The sequence below is a fragment of the Anas platyrhynchos genome, chromosome Z, assembly GCF_047663525.1.
Source record: "Anas platyrhynchos isolate ZD024472 breed Pekin duck chromosome Z, IASCAAS_PekinDuck_T2T, whole genome shotgun sequence".
NCBI lineage: Eukaryota > Metazoa > Chordata > Aves > Anseriformes > Anatidae > Anas > Anas platyrhynchos.
The window spans coordinates 18,382,306-18,400,772 of NC_092621.1; the positions used below are offsets into that span (position 1 = coordinate 18,382,306).

The following is an 18,467-nucleotide window of genomic DNA, read 5'->3' on the forward strand; positions in this document are numbered from 1 at the left end:
GAAATATATTATGTCAAACCAGAAGACTGAGTGAAGTAGAAAAGCTTTGACACGCAAAAGTAAATAGATACATCAATCTATTATACCAAGCAAAGCAAACAGAAGGCAAAGCACAAAGCCCTTATCAGCACTGACAAAAAAAGGTGATCCTGCCTCCACTCACTGATTCAGATATTCACATGAAAGAGACAGGTGCTAAATACTAGTCCAAACTAGATGCAGAAATCAGTTCTGCTGAGATAACATGGTCCACAGATGAAAGAATTAGACAGGAAATTAGCACACCTATATGGTTAGCCAAGCATACTGTTGCTGTGCAAATGATCTCAATTTTAACTGGGAAAGGCAAACAAGTGACAAAAGAAACGTTTCAAATGAATGTTAGTTACCTTTACAGAATTAGAGAACACGAATTTATGGAAGAATATAAAAGAATAAAAATAAACAAAGCCTATTGTGTTGTAACACCACTCAAAACAAGAAACAGTACAAACTACTCTGCTGACAAAAGGGATTTACAGAGGCTCGCACTTGAAATAGAATGAATACAATAGCTGAATGGGACTACCACTTGTCAAATAAATTTCTATACCAACACACATAAAGGCAAGTTCTTAACTAGAAAGGTTATTTAGAAAAAAACAAGTTCAAGTTCATTTCTAGTGTATTTAAGTCTGAAGACACACCAGTGATTCAGAGCCAGCCTGCCTGAACAAGAGGTAACAATAAACTAGTATCAACAAGATTCACAAGGATTTCTTTCCTGCCTCCATATGAAGGTATTTCCCAACTCCCCTGTGACAGCCAATCTTGGGTTTTACTATTTCCTTCAGAAGGTTATATCAACCATGGCTTGCCCTCAAGGTAGGACAGCCTCTCCAAGATAAAGATTAAACAAAGTCAGGCTTACAACCAAGAATTATTTGTGGTTTCATGTTCTGCCACTGCCCTTGAAACTCTGTCAGTGTTAGCTTCAAAAAGTATTTCCCATTGCTACCTTGAACATGCAGGTCAGCAAGAGAAACTGGCGATATGGAACAGATCACTGGAAAACTAAATGGGTACATCTAAATGAAACAAATAGTTTTCAGGTCAAAAAAGTGGCATTTGTCAAAACAGACATGCATACCATTTTGGGGGCACCACAGTCAACGGTTTCATGTCCAGTTGTTGAATAGGAGTGATCTAAAAAGAGAATCTAGAGAGTTATTTTATTAAATCTGCATATGCAAGAAGTCACTACACCACATTATCACCTCTCTGCTCAACCATTCTGAATATTCCAGACAGAGTTAAGAAAAGCCTTAATTTTTTATTAAGAATAATGCATTTTAAACACATCAAACTACAAAATCATTCATAAATCCAGACATATGGGATGATTTTGGTTTTCATGTTTAGAAAAGTATGGCCTATTACTGCCTCAGAAAAAGTACTAAGGCAAAGGTTAATCTAATTTTATGTAACGTAGCATGTGCTTCACTGTTCTTAAAATTTTGAAATGCTACTCTTGATATAGAGAAATTACACCACCTTGAAACATTAACTTTTCTTTATTTTATTAATTTTACAAATTTATCTTAAGCTCTATCTGGAAACTAATGAAAGAACTATTTCTAAAAGGAAACTACATTTCTCAACATACAAGAAACTGTGTGTGAGAAAACTCCAGCAAAATAAGTTTGTATTGAATTATTATTTATATCTACATCCTGTTTAGCCATTTAGGAAAAAAAAGTTTAGTTCATGTTCTGTAGACCCCTTTGTGTAAAGCTTTAAAAAGGATTCTGCTGAAAGAGGGAGGGCCCCAGTACTTATATCCTCCAATTCACACTGTACAGCAAATCAGAACCTTCAACCTGGATTTCCACGGCAAAAATAAAGCCATCCTTATCATTTCCTCATGAAGTGGTTGGTTTCAAGCTTTAAACAAAGAAATATAAAAGGGATGTTGAACTATAGAAAAAAAAAATTGAGTTATTGTTTAGAGTTCTACATAACTTCATTAAAATATTCTGACTAAGCCAAAAACAAGCTTAGCCAAAGAAGACTATGTTCATCAAGTACCAGCTCTGCAAAAGTGCTTTTTAGGGCTTTCTGCATGTTCCTAAGACTCAACCCCTGAAAGAGATAGGACTGGGCAACAGAGACAACTGTGCCCTTTTCTGGCTTAATCATAGCAGCAGTGCATTGCCATATACTTGAACTTTAGTTACACTTTGGACACCTACACACACCGGCAAAAGGGGTCAGGCTGCTTCAAGGAATTATGACTTACATTCATGTGCTCATAATCTTCAAAAGTGTTGCAAGGAAAGTACACCTTCTCGCACTGCCTTACAAGGATGTCCCAGCATACATGTGCGTGGTGTTCATAAACTAGGTATTAGGTATTTTAGAGCTTGAAACAAGCTAATAACTCAAGTTATTCTTGAATGAGATTGCATGCTTTCCCTTTATCTGCATCCTTCTACCTGCAAGAGCAGTTAGGTTGCTGTCAAAAATGAAACAGCCACGGTTCATGCAAGGCAGAACAGGAGATGAGAAGAACCAGTGGAGACCTCTCATCCGCACTAAGTGAGCACAAAAGGCAATGGCCAGCAATTAAATAAATTGGTCAGCAAAGAAACTAACCAGTGCAGATTTAATCCTACTTTCTGAAACCTGAGGATAAACTAAAGCTAACCAATTTTGTTTTGTATCACATTCTGAGAACGCTGCCTAAGAAGCCAGGTCCTAAAAGTCCTAAAGCACTTTAAAGCACTTTTATTGCACAGAAGGCAGATACTACAGACACAGATACTTATATACTCATCAAATATAGAGAACTGTATTTACCTACTAGCATAGTATCTTTATAGTCTCATATATTACTGATTAATTAGTCTCACATGTTACTGATTAATTCATTAATCAGTACCGTTATTTTAATTTCATTAATCAGTACCATTGTCTGACCAAGTACAAGTTCAGACATTAGAATAATGCTGTATTTCATCACAATAAATATGACTTGAAGTACAACTTACATACTACATGTATATAAGAAAAGACCAGAACAAGCCTTACCTGGCAGGGCAAAAGGAATTAAAGAAAAAAATATATCAAGTCATAAAAATGAAAAAAACAACTAACTGAAGAGCACATAATCAAAACAGTTAACTCCTCAGCACCCACAATGTTTTTTTTCTTAAATTACTTCATTGTCATAATCACTGTAAAATGTATTTCATTTTACTTAACTACCATTCTGAAATTTGCATTCTGCTTTCAGGCTTTATGTAAAAGCTTTTCTATGACATTGAGTTCTAAAAATGTAACCTTTTTTTCCACATTTACTGATGTACTTCTTCTACCTAAAACTCCATATAGTAATCTGCTCAGATTGCGTAATCCTCTCACTTGGCACCACACAAAAGAAGCTGACTCTTGTATACTCTGTATTAATTTTAAATAAAGATGACATTCAAAATTAAATATAAAAGACAGTTGAATTCGTAACAATACAATCAATCTCTATTTTAATTCTACTGTATAGGAAGCCACAATCCCCTACCCCCAAAAAAGTTATTTACAAAATCTGTTCAAAAAAGATGCCAACAAATTTATTATTTGGAAATTAGCGTTCATTGATGTGGTTTTCAGTTTTCTGAGTTTGTTTTTACCCTGTTCTGAACATTCTACAATTCCATGATGCAGGCAAAAAAAAAAAAAAAAAAAGAATTATTTTCTTCCCCTTCGTGAACATACTGCTGCTGCTTCTCTTTGCTCTGAGCTTCATTCCACTTCTGCTTGTTTATTTGGGACTTTTGCTTTTTTTTTTTTTTTTTTTTTTAAACAAGGGAATTAACATTAACTTCTCTGCAAAATACAGCAATCAGACATTAATTCCACCACATAAAATATCTTGGAACTGCTGTTCAGAAGCTGTACATAGGCATTTCCACTTCAGGAGATTCTAAATCCAGCTGCACAATCTCTTGTCTCCTGAACACAGCTATCCAACTCAAATCCAGCTGGTTCAGTCAGACTTTCCATTATAATGGAAAGCACTGAAAATCGCATTCTCTGATGAGTATTAATATCTGATTCTCTTCAGCTCACAGGGGCAATTAAAAAATCAGTGAGACATTAAGAAACTGCCCTCCAAAAAAAAAATTAAACTTCAAATAGATTCTTGAACTACTAATTTAAACACAGAGGGTAACTTGTAGTTTAACAGTCTTACTTAAAGGGAAACCTAGAAAACTGCTAATAATTTTGTAAATTACCATCATGCCAACATTCAGTTACGGAAGACAACAAGAAATGTCTTATCAAGTAACACGTGGAGCTTGACCTCTAAATTTTAATGCTAGATCTTCCAGTAGAAAACCTCTTACATTTGCGTATACCCATGATGTATGGCTGAAATTTTTACTAGCACAGTCAGAACCTCTGTGTGACATCAACTTCTTATTTTTCAATAAGATCACTTAAAATATGAACTTGTAAGTAATCCCAGAGCTATCTGTTCAACAGGTGTTAAAACATCCATTTCATTACCTAGTCTATCTAACAGAGTTTTTGACTGCCACCCCTCAACTTTACTAGAGTTTATTAGAACACAGATTTACCAAAAGCTGAAGCTAAGCATAATTCAGAGTTCTGTGGATGATTTAACTCAGCTTGTCCTTTGAAGTATGCAGCTTCTCGTTCTTTAAGAAAAATCTGTGTCTTAGAAATAAAAGTTTTCTCAGTATTTTTTGGTGTTCAGATAGCAGTGTCTGTTTCTGACTGCACATTCCATGGTTACTGAAGGCATTTGTGAAAATTTAAAATAGACATTATTCATCACTTATTACAAGAACCTAGACTGACAGAGCACAGAATTCTATTACAAATGATGTACCTAGATTAATATAAACTTTTTTTTTTTTTTTAAACTGGAACATAGATTTCTGAAAGCTACGAGAAACTACTTCAGCAAGTGCATTTAGGATAAACTCCAAGGCAAACAAATGAGACAGAAGAGAAACTTCTTAGCTTGCAGATTAGTCTAAACAGAAGCTTGCAAATAACAGCAAGTAGAAAAGCAGCCACCCTAATTGGTTTGAAATCTGTACTTTGTTTACTCCTTTGAATACAGCAAGGTGAATAACTGTTTAATTTATTTTATATGAAGCAACAAACACTTGAACAAACACCAATTATTTAGTATTACAGTCTAACCACCATAACTGTATTAATGCTTCTGCACAGAAAGTGAATTAACTCCTAAAGGAAGTAACGGAGCATGCTTTCACTGAAAGCCCTGCAGTTCTTGCCTCTTCCTAAAAGCTCAACCAAGTAAAAAAATAGTTCTAGTATACTACCATTCCAGCCAGCTAGGTTGTCCTCAGTCAAATGACAAGAATCCTAGAGCTGCTGTCCTTCGGTGGCATGCATACAAAACATGAGTCAAGTTACAATTTGCTTAAATTTGCCTTTTTTTTTTTATATATATTCAGAAACAGCATCACATTCCGTAAAACTCACATTAAAATTTGGAAATCTGTATATTGGGGTTGTACGATAGCACAAAAGAAGACAGATAACAGCTGCACTGGAGTTAGCCGTTCTAGAAGTAATACAAGAAGTTAAAGTCTGAGATCTCTCTCAGTCTGGATTTCTTGGCAATTCAGGCTCGTTGTTAACCAAAGACCGTATGATGGAAACCTTTACAATGCTCTTTTGTTCAAAGCACACTGATCTTCAGGGGAGAGAATCCTGTCATCAAAAAATTGTATCTTCCAAGAAAGAGTTGCTGAGTCATAACTGGTAAGAGAAAATAAATAAACATTGCATGTGTTTCATAATTTCTCCTGCTGCTTTAAGCACATAATGGTATACCTATGTTGTTTCTACTGTTCAATAAGATAGAGTTCAACCAAGCAAAAGCTTGGTTAGCTCATCTTTCTAAGAGTCTCTTCCAGGTGTCCTTGACAGGAGAACGCATACCCAGTAAATGATCCTCAGCAAGTAATTTAGTATGTTCAGCATGAAATTAATAAACTGCCTCTGATCCCTGTTTTAGTGGCACAAATAAGGCAAAAGAAGAAATAAGAACTACATGGCTGCATCTTTCAATTGTAAGCTCCCACGAGACACAACTCCTCACTCTATTTGTAACTTTGGGATTCTGTACCGCATGACCAACCTGTTAACTTTTCAGAAAGCTTAAAAAGTATGTGATTACTTTCAAACAACAAAGGAACAGACTTTTGTCCTTGTTTGCTGTGTGTACAACAAAGAAGAGCTTAAAGTGCAGCAAGAGAGATTAACAGGAGATTTAGGCTACATCTTAGAAAAACAGCGTGTAGAAGAGTAAGGCTAGTTGAGCTAGGGAAGAGATTAAAAGAGAAGATTATGGAATCTGCTAAGGCTTTTTCTGAGAACCAGTCTGGTCAGAGCTGGTTTGGCCATAGCTCATCCTGCTTCTGAGCCAGGGATGCATTAGATGACTCTCACTCCTTTCAGCCCTATTTGCTAGGATTCTGTCATGTGAACATGAAAACCACAATCATTTGTGCAGAAAGGCAGAATGTTTCTGAGGCTTCTTACACTTTACCAATCTGAGCCATGAAATCTTGCGTAAGCAACACGTTAATCCATTAATTCATCTGTCAATAAAGCACTTTTCTCAATTAAGGCCTTCTTAAAAAAGGCAGTATTTAAACACTAACAAACCCTAAGCAGTCCCTGAATAGCCCTCTACAGACATGCTTCTTTTTTGTATCCCAAGTAATTTTTGAAAAAGCTCCACCAAGAATCAAAGGATAATTCTTCAAATAACTAATCTGTTTTCAGTTCAAAACAATGATTTAACCATCAAAAAGTAACTGAAGTCCATTTAAGAGCTGTGGACTACAGTGTTCAGTACCTACACAGCAACACAAAGGCCTGTAGTAGTTCAACGTACTGAGTATACAAAACTAATAAACATGCATACAACTTTCATACATAAATACAAGTTTTGGCACAGAATTTGCTACGCACTCTCCCTTTTCTGTTCTGCACTGGATTCTTTTTCCTTATTAAGAGCAGAAGACCCTCTCAGCAGTAATTGTTACAGTAAGCAGGCAATACACAAACTGTAATATAAACAAACTGTTTTTTATCAAAAATATTCTAGCACAGAAGAGAATGAGAGATTAAAAATACAGAATCCCATGGTTACAACTGTGTGGTAAGAGAGGACAAGCTCACTTGGCATACCTATCTTTACCTAAAGAACCCTTGAAAAGAAAGCCTGAAGGTCAGAAAAATGACAGAGTAGTCACAACGTGAAAACAAACAGCATTCTTTGCAGTGTTATTCAAGAAATAGAGCGAATTGCTAACATCTCTTTTTGGGTAACAGTTTCCTGCACTGGAGTACAGAATTTGAAAAGACAATTTCAACAGTAAAGATAGCAGAAGGCTAATTAAATGTCATAATTCAAATGCACACATGTCAATGAGTTGAGAGCATGTAGCAGGTCACAACGCAAGGCATCATGATTCAGAACTACTAGATTACTTGTCTAGAACTTGCTAGGGAATGTTGGCTGTGTGAGTCTGTGTGTGTGTTTTACACTTCAGTTTACCCTGCTAAAAAAAAAAAATTAGCTTACATCTCATACAAAGTTTTAAAACTAAGCCACTAGCTGCAAGATTCAGGAACCTAAGCAGACAGAATAATACAAGAATTACGATGAATAGATTCAGAGACATTTCCAAATAGATTCAGGTTTTATACTTACTAGGGGCTTTATTCCTTTTCTCTATCTGAAGCTGATTTACCATTCACTAGATTATTATTAGTGGGTAGAAGCTTATATAAAATTAATTCATATTACATTACAGCTTCAGTAGAGCACACACCTAAAACCTCAGTTTCTTTTATTGTGTTTTTCTTGCTCATTATCCTATAGTCTCAGAGCTTTACATTTCCATTAGCTCAGCATAGCTCAGTCCAGAGCAACTTTTTTCTTTTGGGGACATCTTTTTACTATCTTTTTCTTGATGTGTTTAGTTTAGAACTCCCTTTCATGACCTTCACGGTATTCTAGCCTGTAACAGCCACTGCCAGAAATTTAGGCTTCTCATCCTACTGTAGGCTCTGCTTTTTGATCTAGTGTGTAGAGATGTGGATTTTCCCATTTGTTTCATTTCAGAGTTCCCTTCCTGTTCAAACTTCAGAGATGTTAGAGTAAAAAAGCACTTTAAGAGCCTTTGAAACCAAGACTCACCTCCATTTAGCATCTTACTAAAGCACTGATCCAACCTGCACCTAGGACCCTCTTTCTTACTATACATTTATGTGATATCTTTCATAGCCAGTAAATTTAAGAAGAGAAAATAACCAAGAAAAAAAAAATTGTGATACAACAGCAAGGCAAAACATCTAAAACACAAATCTTGATATCAATTATCAGAAGGTTTTGCCAGCTTTTACTGTATATATTCTCATTCCACTCTCCTTTCATTGTTCCATGACCATCTGTCTCTGTTGATTCACCTTCACAGCAAATCCCACCTTGTTTTCCCACATATAGACAAGAAGTGAACATGGCCAACATGGAACGTGGCCATGTTCCCATGAACACGGGAACTTTCATGATTCGCACAACACTGCTGTGTTTGACACATTCCCCCTCTGCACCTAAGTCTGATTGTCATAGCAGAGACCAGGAATCGAACTATCACCTTCTGTCAGGCCTGTAGGTACAACCATAAACCACGGAGGTTATTATTTAAGATTATATAACCCAGACAAATGCACTGGCATATCTTCCAGATAATCCGAGATTACAACAAAATGAAGTAAGCAGATCATCAAGAGAACTCTAACACAACACACGTCTGGCTAAAAAACAATACCTCCCACATTTGGAAAATGTGTGCAGTTATGAAGACTGACTTTTGTCCATAATTGAACAAGTTCTAGGCTTCTTAAGCAGTAGTAATTGGGGTAGAAATGGAGGAATGGATAAAAAAAAAAGAAAGAGTATGCAAAAATTCTGCCAGCAATCCATCCTGGATTCTGGGAAAGATCCATGCTCTGAACAACTAAGTTCCATAAAGGCAAACAACCCTAAACTACCAGCAACGGTGATATGGTACCAACCTTCTACACTTTTAAGCTACAAGACTAACATACTTTACAAAAATTCACAGTAGGACAAAATGAGAAAGAATTCAAGAATACAATAACCAGGTTACCAGGGTACAGCAAATCACCATTCATAAATTGAAGCGTATGTTTGCTGACATAAAAAGTCACTACAGCATGAACCATACTTCAAAAAGTAGTTACTAAGGGAATTTGAGAGAAAGAGATTCTAGCATACAACTTACCCCAAAACATTTTATCTGTGCACATGCACTTTTCCACTACCACACCCACCCCAACAAACAACTACAGAAGTTAAAATACTCTGTGCTAAAACTGGAGGAAATGAACAAAGCAACAGTAAGAAACAAATACAAGGTACAATAAAAGTGAATTGAGGAGAGTAAAAAGTATTATTTTTGTCATGACATAAGTGACTAAGATGGCCAGGATGAAGCAGAATGACATCAGAGAGGTGAGGAAACCATATCTGACAGTTAAGGGATCACTGAACACAACAGGAGCACAGAAAACTGGTAAAATAATTAATAAGTCATATATTATAACAAATAATGAATCTTGGAATCACAGAACTGTAGGGGTTGGAAGGGACCTCAAGAGATCATTGGGTCCAACTCCCCTGCCAAAGCAGGTTCCTTAGAACAGGTTGCCCAAGTAGGCATCCAGGTGGACCTTGAAAAGGTCCAGAGAAGTCTCCTTCTCTCCAGAAAAGGAGACTCCACAACCTCCCTGGGCAGCCTGTCCCAGTGCTCCATCACCCTCACTGTGAAGTTCTTTTGCATGTTGGTGCTGAACTTCCAGTGATCCATTTTTTGACCATTGCCCTTTGTCCTATCCCCACAAACCACTGAAAAGAGGTTGGCCAAATCCCTCTGTCTCCCACACTTAAGATATTTGTAAACATTGTTAAGATCCCCTCTCAGTCTTTTCTTCTCAAGGCTGAATAGACCCAGGCTTCTCAGCCTTTCCTCATAAGGAAGATGCTCCAAGCCCCGTATTATCTTTGTGGCCCTCTGCTGAATTCCTTCCAGATCGTTTTTATAGGTCATGTCCAACAAAATGTAGATCTTTTTCCAGGATGTCTTTTTTGTAACATGAAAAAAAAAATGAAAGATTGACAAAAAAAACAGTGACAAAGAGTAGCAGTTTACATTAAGGCAATTCCAAAAATGACTGAACTGAAGAAAAATTTAACATGCAGACCATGCTAATTGGTTGATGTTGAAGAGTTTTGAAGAGGTGCCAGGGGTCTTACGGAAATTTTCCAAATGAGGCAACAGACATGCTGCCACACAGTGGCTAGAGCCAGAGTATATTGAATCACAGAACAACTTGCAATGGAAGGCACCCGCAAGGATCCACACAGAACCACCCAAAAATCAAACCATCTGTGTCCAAAACAGCATCTTGAACTCCAACAGCTTGGTGCTGTGGCCCTGGGCAGCCTGTCCCAGTGCCCAACCACCCTCTGGGTGAAGAACCTTTCCCTAACCCCCAGCCTGACCCTCCCCTGTCCCAGCTCCATGCCGTTCCCTCGGGTCCTGTTGCTGTCCCCAGAGAGCAGAGCTCAGCGCCTGCCCCTCCGCTCCCCCTGTGAGGGAGCTGCAGGCTGCCATGAGGCCTCCCCTCAGCCTGCTCTGCTCTGGGCTGAACAAACCAAGGGGTCTTGGCTGCTCCTCAGGCATCTTGCCCTCTAGACCTTTCACAATCTTTGTAGCCCACCTTTGGAGGCTGTCCATATAGTTGTATGTCCTTCTGGCATTGTGGTGTCCAAACCTGCACCCAGTGGTGGAGGTAAGGCCACACCAGTGCAGAGCAGAGCAGAACAATCACTTCCCTTGACCAACTAGCAATGCTATGCTTGATGCACCCCAGGGCATGGTTGGCCCTCCTGGCTGCTAGGGTGCACTGCTGGCTCATGTTCAGTTTGCTATCAACCAAAACCCCCAGATCCATTTCCAGAGGGTTCCTCCATTCTGTACAAATACCCAGGGTTGCCCTGCTCCAGGTGCAGAATCCATCACTTGCTCTTGTTAAACTTCTTATTACTGGGAATTGTCCATCTCCCTAATTCATCAAGATCTCTCTACAAGGCCTCTCTACCCCCAAGGGATTTAACAGCTCCTCCCAATTTAGTTTCATCTGCAAACTTTCTCAAAACACCTTCTAGTCCTACATCCAAGTCGTTTATGAAAACATTGAGGAGAACTGGCCCTTCAATGGAGACCTATGGAACCCCACTAGTGACTGGCTGCCAGCTTGATGTAATTCCATTTACTACAACCCTTTGAGCCCAACCTGTCAGCCAGTTGTTCAACCATCGCATTATGCATTTGTCAAGCTGTGTGATGGACATTTTGTCCAGAAGGATACTGTGAGAAACTGTATTGAAAGCTTGGGGAATCCAAAAAGATTAGATCAGCTGGCTTCCCTTAGTAAATTAGGTGGGTAACCTTGTCATAAAAGGAAATTAAATTTGTTAAGCAGGACCTTCCCCTCGTGAACCTGTGTTGGCCATGACCAATGACCACATTGTCCTTCAGTTGTCTCCCTGTGCTAGCTGAAACAGCTGCATATGAAATCACCTCTCTTTTGCCATGTCTAGTCATCTCAAAAAGGACATGCAGATATATTTCACACAGCTTAGATTTAGGAAGATCCAAGCACCAAACTACAAGCTTGCCTTCAACAAGAAGCCACAATACTGAAAGCAGACAGGAGTACTGCTCCTCAGAGAGACAAGGTAAGAAAAAAAAGGGTAGGTCATGTTTTGGCCTGAAATACAACATTTAGTAAAACAATTACATAATAAGTTGTGATGATTTTAATTAGTTTTTGTGTGCTCTGAAAGAGGACGTTAAAAGGAATGGAATGAATGAAACAAAGTGGGACAGCAGCTTTAACTGATGGTATTAAATCTAGCTGAGAAACGAAAGTTGCAACTTTGGGAAACCTTGGAATAAATACTGCTGCAAAGAGAGCTACAAGAGATTTGCCAACACTCACACAGGCAGCTGCAGCAATACAAGAAACAGAATTTTAAAATCTTAGTTACAGCACACTATAAGTAACCTACAGGTTACTTATCCTTCCAGGATGCAAGGCATCTGAGACATTTCTCACATCTTGATCCCTAAAAGATTATGTCCCAGAATGGCTTTTAAGACACTAAGGCATGTAGTCACTTGAAAGCTACCTTTAGAAACATGTCAATTTATACACATTAATACCAATTAACCATTAAGGTACAGTATCTTTTAAACACTACAGTTATTTCTCCTCTTTAATAACATGATACCTAGCCATATAAGACCATTACAACATAGTTCAGTTTCACGCCATAGAAATCCTCACTAATAAGAATGAAGTGGCATTCTTTAAAGGCATACATATTACAGAATATAAACAGATTCAAGATTTGTGTGAAATATAATTAAAGTGATACAAATACAAACATAGCAATAAAATAAAAATAGTCTAAAAAGGGCTATTTGTTTAAAAGGATGTACAGGATGCTGTAGAACAACTTTTCCTAACATTTACAGTTTTATACAGATCAATAAAGAATCTCAAAGCATGATGAAAACTAGCCTATAATTATACAGAAGCTGTAGCAGCATGAAATTCAGCAAGCCACTTTAACTTCTATACCTGAGCAAAAATTTTCAACTTTACAGTGCAGAAAAACAAAAACAAAGACAGACACATACTCATGGAGAGAAATATAAGGGTCCTTCACCCTCATAAAGCTAACTCATAACAGATCAAGTTTTGTAGCATTTGATGTATTTCCTTGAATTTATTTGATCTGCTACCTGCTTGTATGACCTCTTCCCTTACAATATACCTATTCTTAAACAAATGAAGGATGTCTTTAGAAAACAGACTCAAACTATTTACAGTAGCAATCAGAACAGTAACACTGTTATATCGGTAATACCCTCAGGCTACAGTGCAAGCCTGTTCATAGGCAAAAGCAACATTCTATCAGTCTAAGAAAAACAGACAAGCTTTTGACCTCACAATAATGAAACAAGTATAAGACTTGAGGAACAGACTGATCCCCCTTCTGCTGTAACATGTTGTCTCGTGAAAAAGATAATTATCCTGCAAAAAGAAATGTAATTTCTAATACAGTTTAGATGTCCAGCTGCTAGTAAATTGCAGACAAGCCAGAAACAATCAACATCACTTTCAGGAAAATAATACTGAGAGTAACAACAGCTGTATGCTATTACTAAGAATAGTATATATTGCTTATACCATTTCCATTTACAAATCACCTGTTTAATTCTTATTTATGCAACTGTACAAAGTAGAGGATGTGACTGCGCACACACAGAACAGTGCATGCAATTTTTAGCATATTCATAAGGCAATCTCTTGCCACAATTTCAAACAGCCCAAACAGACAGACTTCAGACACCCTGAAAATTAATTTACTTTGTTGCAAAAATCATGGCTATGCATAATCCCTATTTTTAGATTACAGAACATGAAAGAAAAGCTTCACTTTCACTTGAAAACCATTTCTTGTCTTTATATCCCTTTAACAATCCAAAGGATGCAGCTAACTTCTGGATTTGTACACTTGCCACTTAGTAATTCAGAATGCCCCACTGCTGTCTTTCCAAGTCCACAGTCATAGGGAAGCTCAAATTTCAAGCATGTGATATTGCTAAAAGAGTTTGTCAGGATATTGAATACCTTTGTGCTTTGCTATGTATTTGCAATTTCTACTTTAAATCTATTAATCATTTCAAATAGTTATTTTTCATTTTTGTAATAGAGAGCAGTATTCTACGCTATACTGCATCATAAAGGGATGTTCAGCAGAAGTCATCAGGAAATTTCCATGCTCACACAATAACCCCCCTGAACCACTTGAGCCTAAAGGAATAGTTTATGTTCCATGTGGACCAGCTACTGAAGGCAAAACATGACATTTTGCCAGTATATTACACAACTGTTTTCTGGAAAGAGCGCAACGTTGCAGATCAGGAATCTTGATTTCCAAAAGGAATACAAAACAGTGTTTATGTACAGGATAACTAACCACATAGCTTTGATAAATACAAGCTGAATGGTGACCTGACTCAATAGAAAAGATATGAGACTCTTGTAATAAGGATCTGGGCTTTTTTCTCTCTAGAGCTCCTTCAAGTTAATTGTCTGTGTTACAAGACTGTGTTTTTTTTGTTTTGTTTTGTTTTTTTGTTTTGTTTTGTTTTGTTTTTGTTTTTTTCCCTAAAGCAAGGAGACAGTTTCATCTAGATGATCTGCTTTTAATGGACCCTGAATTCATCAGAGTTCATCATCTCTCTAGTTCAGAACAGAACTCCATTCCAGTCTGCAAGTTTATCAAACAGACATCTCATTCTGACAAAAATTAACAGGCTAATTTGGCAAACCATGTATTTCCCAATCAAATCAATTACTAGTTGTCAGAGGTTGTCAAAGGGCTGTAAATACAGACTGTGTCAGTTAATATCTCAGGGAAGCAATGCTGTCACACGAGCACTGGTTGGGCCAAGCTGATAAGCTCTTTGCACAGGTAATGTGAGCTCTGGCCACAAGGAGCAGCTACTCAGCAATTCAAATAAATTTAATTTAACAAATTAACTCTGCATAGGGAATAGGGTTAGAATTGTGTTGTTATCCTCACCCAGCATGGGTTATTTCCCATTCAACCTGTCCAAGCTTTCCCCATCTGATAAAAAAAAGTCGTAATTCTTTCTTCATTTCAGAAAAGTAGAAGGAAAAGTCTAATACCTTTATAAAAAAAAAAATAATTCTTGGTATATCTAACATTTACACATACAGAATAACGCATTGTATCATTCTCCCTTTATACTATTTATATTGGTAGCAATGGAAAAAAAATATATCAGAAGATAAACAAATGCGATTAAAGCAGCTTGACTATACATTTGCAACAACAAACTGGACATACTCTCAAACACACCACCATCTCATCAAACACAAGTCACTGCCAATAAATACTCTGGTCATAGTAAATACCTTTTATTTAAGGCTGGAAGCTGAAAATATTTATACCTTTCCTTTCTAGCAGTCTACCCATAGAATATCAATAGTGAACATGAATGGAATTGTCTGCATTTCCCAAAGGGTAGAACATAAAAGGATTTTTTCCTGCTCCCTTTTTGTGCCTTTGTTTTGCTGCTCATGTCAAGGACACAACATGGGAAAGGGAGGAGTAGACAGGATATGCTATATGAGCTCTGTTATTACTTTAACTTTGCATTTTCCAATGGGAAACCTCGTTAGGGAGGGGAAGAGTCTCAGAGGAAGCCTTCTATACTGTAATTCACAGGCTGGCTCATGAACCGTTCCAAACATGTTCCCGTGATTGCCTCCTACTCCAAGACTGCCTTTAGTTACCACCACAGTTGGCTTCTCTTAAGAGCTTCCCCTCCACCACTTTATGAATAAATGTTAACTCTGTTTTGTCTTAATGTCAGAAAAATTCTTTAGCATACCAGCTGTTTCTAGTCAAACCATTTTCAAGACATGAATTTATCATTATAAACAAAGACAAATGTAAGTTAATCCAAAGTAAACTAGAGAACAAAAAGCACAACATTTGCATCATTTACTACGCTTACCATACGTAAACTATAGTAAGCACAGCTTTATAAATGCATCATTTATTTCCACATCCACTACACAAATTCAAGTCAAGAGGCTACTAATACCAAAATATCCATGGCTCACCATTTTCAGGAAGATGCCAATATGGATGCAATGCTGCTAAAGTGCACTGGCTTTGCCATCCCCAGCATCTGAGATCCAGAAAGATCTACAGAGGCTTTGTTGTTATCCGTATTGTTTTGGTTTGAAGTGAGTGTTTTCTAATTGCTTACCTGCTGATGCCATATTCCGCAATCAGGGAAAACACTTACTCTCAGATTTTCCAAGAACAGAAAATGCTATTTTCTACACTCTTTATTCCTAACACGTATCAGCCAAGAATCACACTTCCATGAGGCTTCCTTATTTTTTTTTCTGCATGGTTCTCATCCCTGCAGAGGCTTCTTTCCTTGTTCTGTCATCCAGAACAACAAGCAATAGGAATGTTAGTAGTCTTTTTGTTTATTCCTGAGGTCACCTGGGTAAGAGGGGAGAAGAATATCCATATCCTATAACCCCTGCTTATAAAAGATTCCTATTATATACAAACAAACAGTTTAGGGGAAAAAAGCTACAAAGCCCAGTACAGAATATCAAAGAACCTTCTGGAGGTCACGTAAAGGCATACAATTATGTTTCAACACTTTCTGATTTAAAGACCTAGGTAGCTATAAAGGTAGCAAACATGCCACCATAATAACTATCTTGCAAGAAAGACAACAAATTTCAAAGTATTTCCCCTCTTAAGTTTATGTAGGTTGAGGTCTCCACAGTTATTTCAATACTATTTTTACCTGCTTAAGAAAAATACAACAGAAGCAGAAAAGACATTAACAATAACAGCACAAATTTCTGTCAAGCTTTGATACAAGCTGTCATATGTATACAATCTCCACAACCACAGAGAGTCAAGAAGTAACTTATCTACCTGTTCCCACGCTGCCACTGACATATCTGTCTCAGACACTAGCAGAGTGGAAGAAGCAGAAACAAGAAGTCTGAAAAGGCTGGAACTTCTGCCAGAATGTACTAGCTGTGTAAGGCACACAGAAGATACGGAGTTTTACTTTGGTTGGTTTCTATTCCAAAAGTTTTCATTTAAGCTCATGATAATGTTTCAATTTCAGGATATGCATCTTTCAGCTTCAGTTCCTTACAAATACCTATGGAGTTTTCATATTAGCCACCTCTGCCTTTGTACTTCCCCCTTGGACTAGGTGCACACCTCTAAATCTCATCTGGTTTAATCTCCAAAAACGAGTGTCACATCGTTCTGAAGTCTTGCAAGGACCTATGTTCTTCCTAGCTTGAGAGAACAAAGCTTTATCCTCCTAATCATGTCAACTGAAGGCAACACAGACTCTTTTGCTATAGATATCTATATAAACCCTTCCTCCTTCTTGTAATCTGTGCAGGCCTGAAAAACAGGAAGCCTATTTAATGCACTAGTACAGCTGAAGTAATGGGTACTCAAAGAGTGTTACTGATAAGCAGCTTGATAACAGGCTAACAATTGAGATGTCTGCAGTCCAAAGGACTACAAGTCTTTGCAAGATACTTATGGACCTGTACAAGGACATGCAGAACAGGAAGTGCCCGAATACAGGACAAACTGAACACATGCTGCTGCTAAGGACTGGCACTTCACAGACTGCTTAGCTTTTGGGTAATAATCAATCAATCAATCATTTTTTTTTTTAATCTATTAAATCTGCAAAACAGCATGCAGTAGAAAGCACACAATACAAGTTATAATGAATTGATTAAATGGGAAATATGAACTGGAGTTTTGTGTTTTACTTCTTGACCATCTGTACAGAGCACTATACTTGTGAGCTGCCAGATTGCTCGCATACCTGAGCAACAAATCCAGTGACTGAGTTACATGACTGAGCAAGAACAAGGCAAAGAGTGGAGAGAGGAACAACCACATTTCATTTCCGCATAGCATTCACTTTGGCAGGTCTCTCCCTTAACTCTGACACAAAAACTGTTCAAGCCCACTCACCAAGCAGATCATCTGAAATTCACCTTTCTAATGACGGGCAATTCTACACAAGCAAGTACTCCAGGCATCTAGCAGTTTCCTAGAACACCTGTTTCAGCCTTCACATACACTTCATATGTGGCATGCCTTTTCTCTATACTGTGGCCACAGCAGTGTATCTCTGGATGCTCTCAAGCCTACTCACCACACTCCTTCCTTGAGGTCCCAGCAGTCAGGGAAATCAGTTCCTCCCAGCATTTTCATAAATAAAGCTATCTTTGCAATTTAAAATACTTGATGAAATTAAAAATTTTGCTGATTAAAATTCACAATAAAATACCAATTATACAACTACCACTACAACTGCAGCTACCACGACTTAACAGTGAACTGCAGCAGACCCACTACACTTACCTATTTTAAACCTAAACAGAACCAATTATTATGAGAGGGTGTATTCTGCTATACATTACAACTGCTTATACCCGTTTCTGCAACACACACACAAAATTATACTTGGACATCTTCTCAAATTAATTTAGACAGCTTAATACAGCCTTCTAAAGAGCTGGCAGATGGTCTGCATACTTCACAGCCGTTAAAACCTCATACCGTAGCCCACTCCGATCCTTCAAGATAAGCATTCTCTTATCACACAGGAATTTGGAGAAAGAAGGTCTTGCTAAGGATCTTA

General features: G+C 37.6%; 1 protein-coding gene across 10 annotated transcripts in view; it reads right to left on the reverse strand.

Moving 5' to 3' along the window:
* The window catches only part of ARL15 (ARF like GTPase 15), a 236,248-nt gene that overhangs the window by 204,690 nt on the left and 13,091 nt on the right, over window positions 1-18,467 (reverse strand). The gene's annotated exons all lie outside the window — the stretch shown is intronic.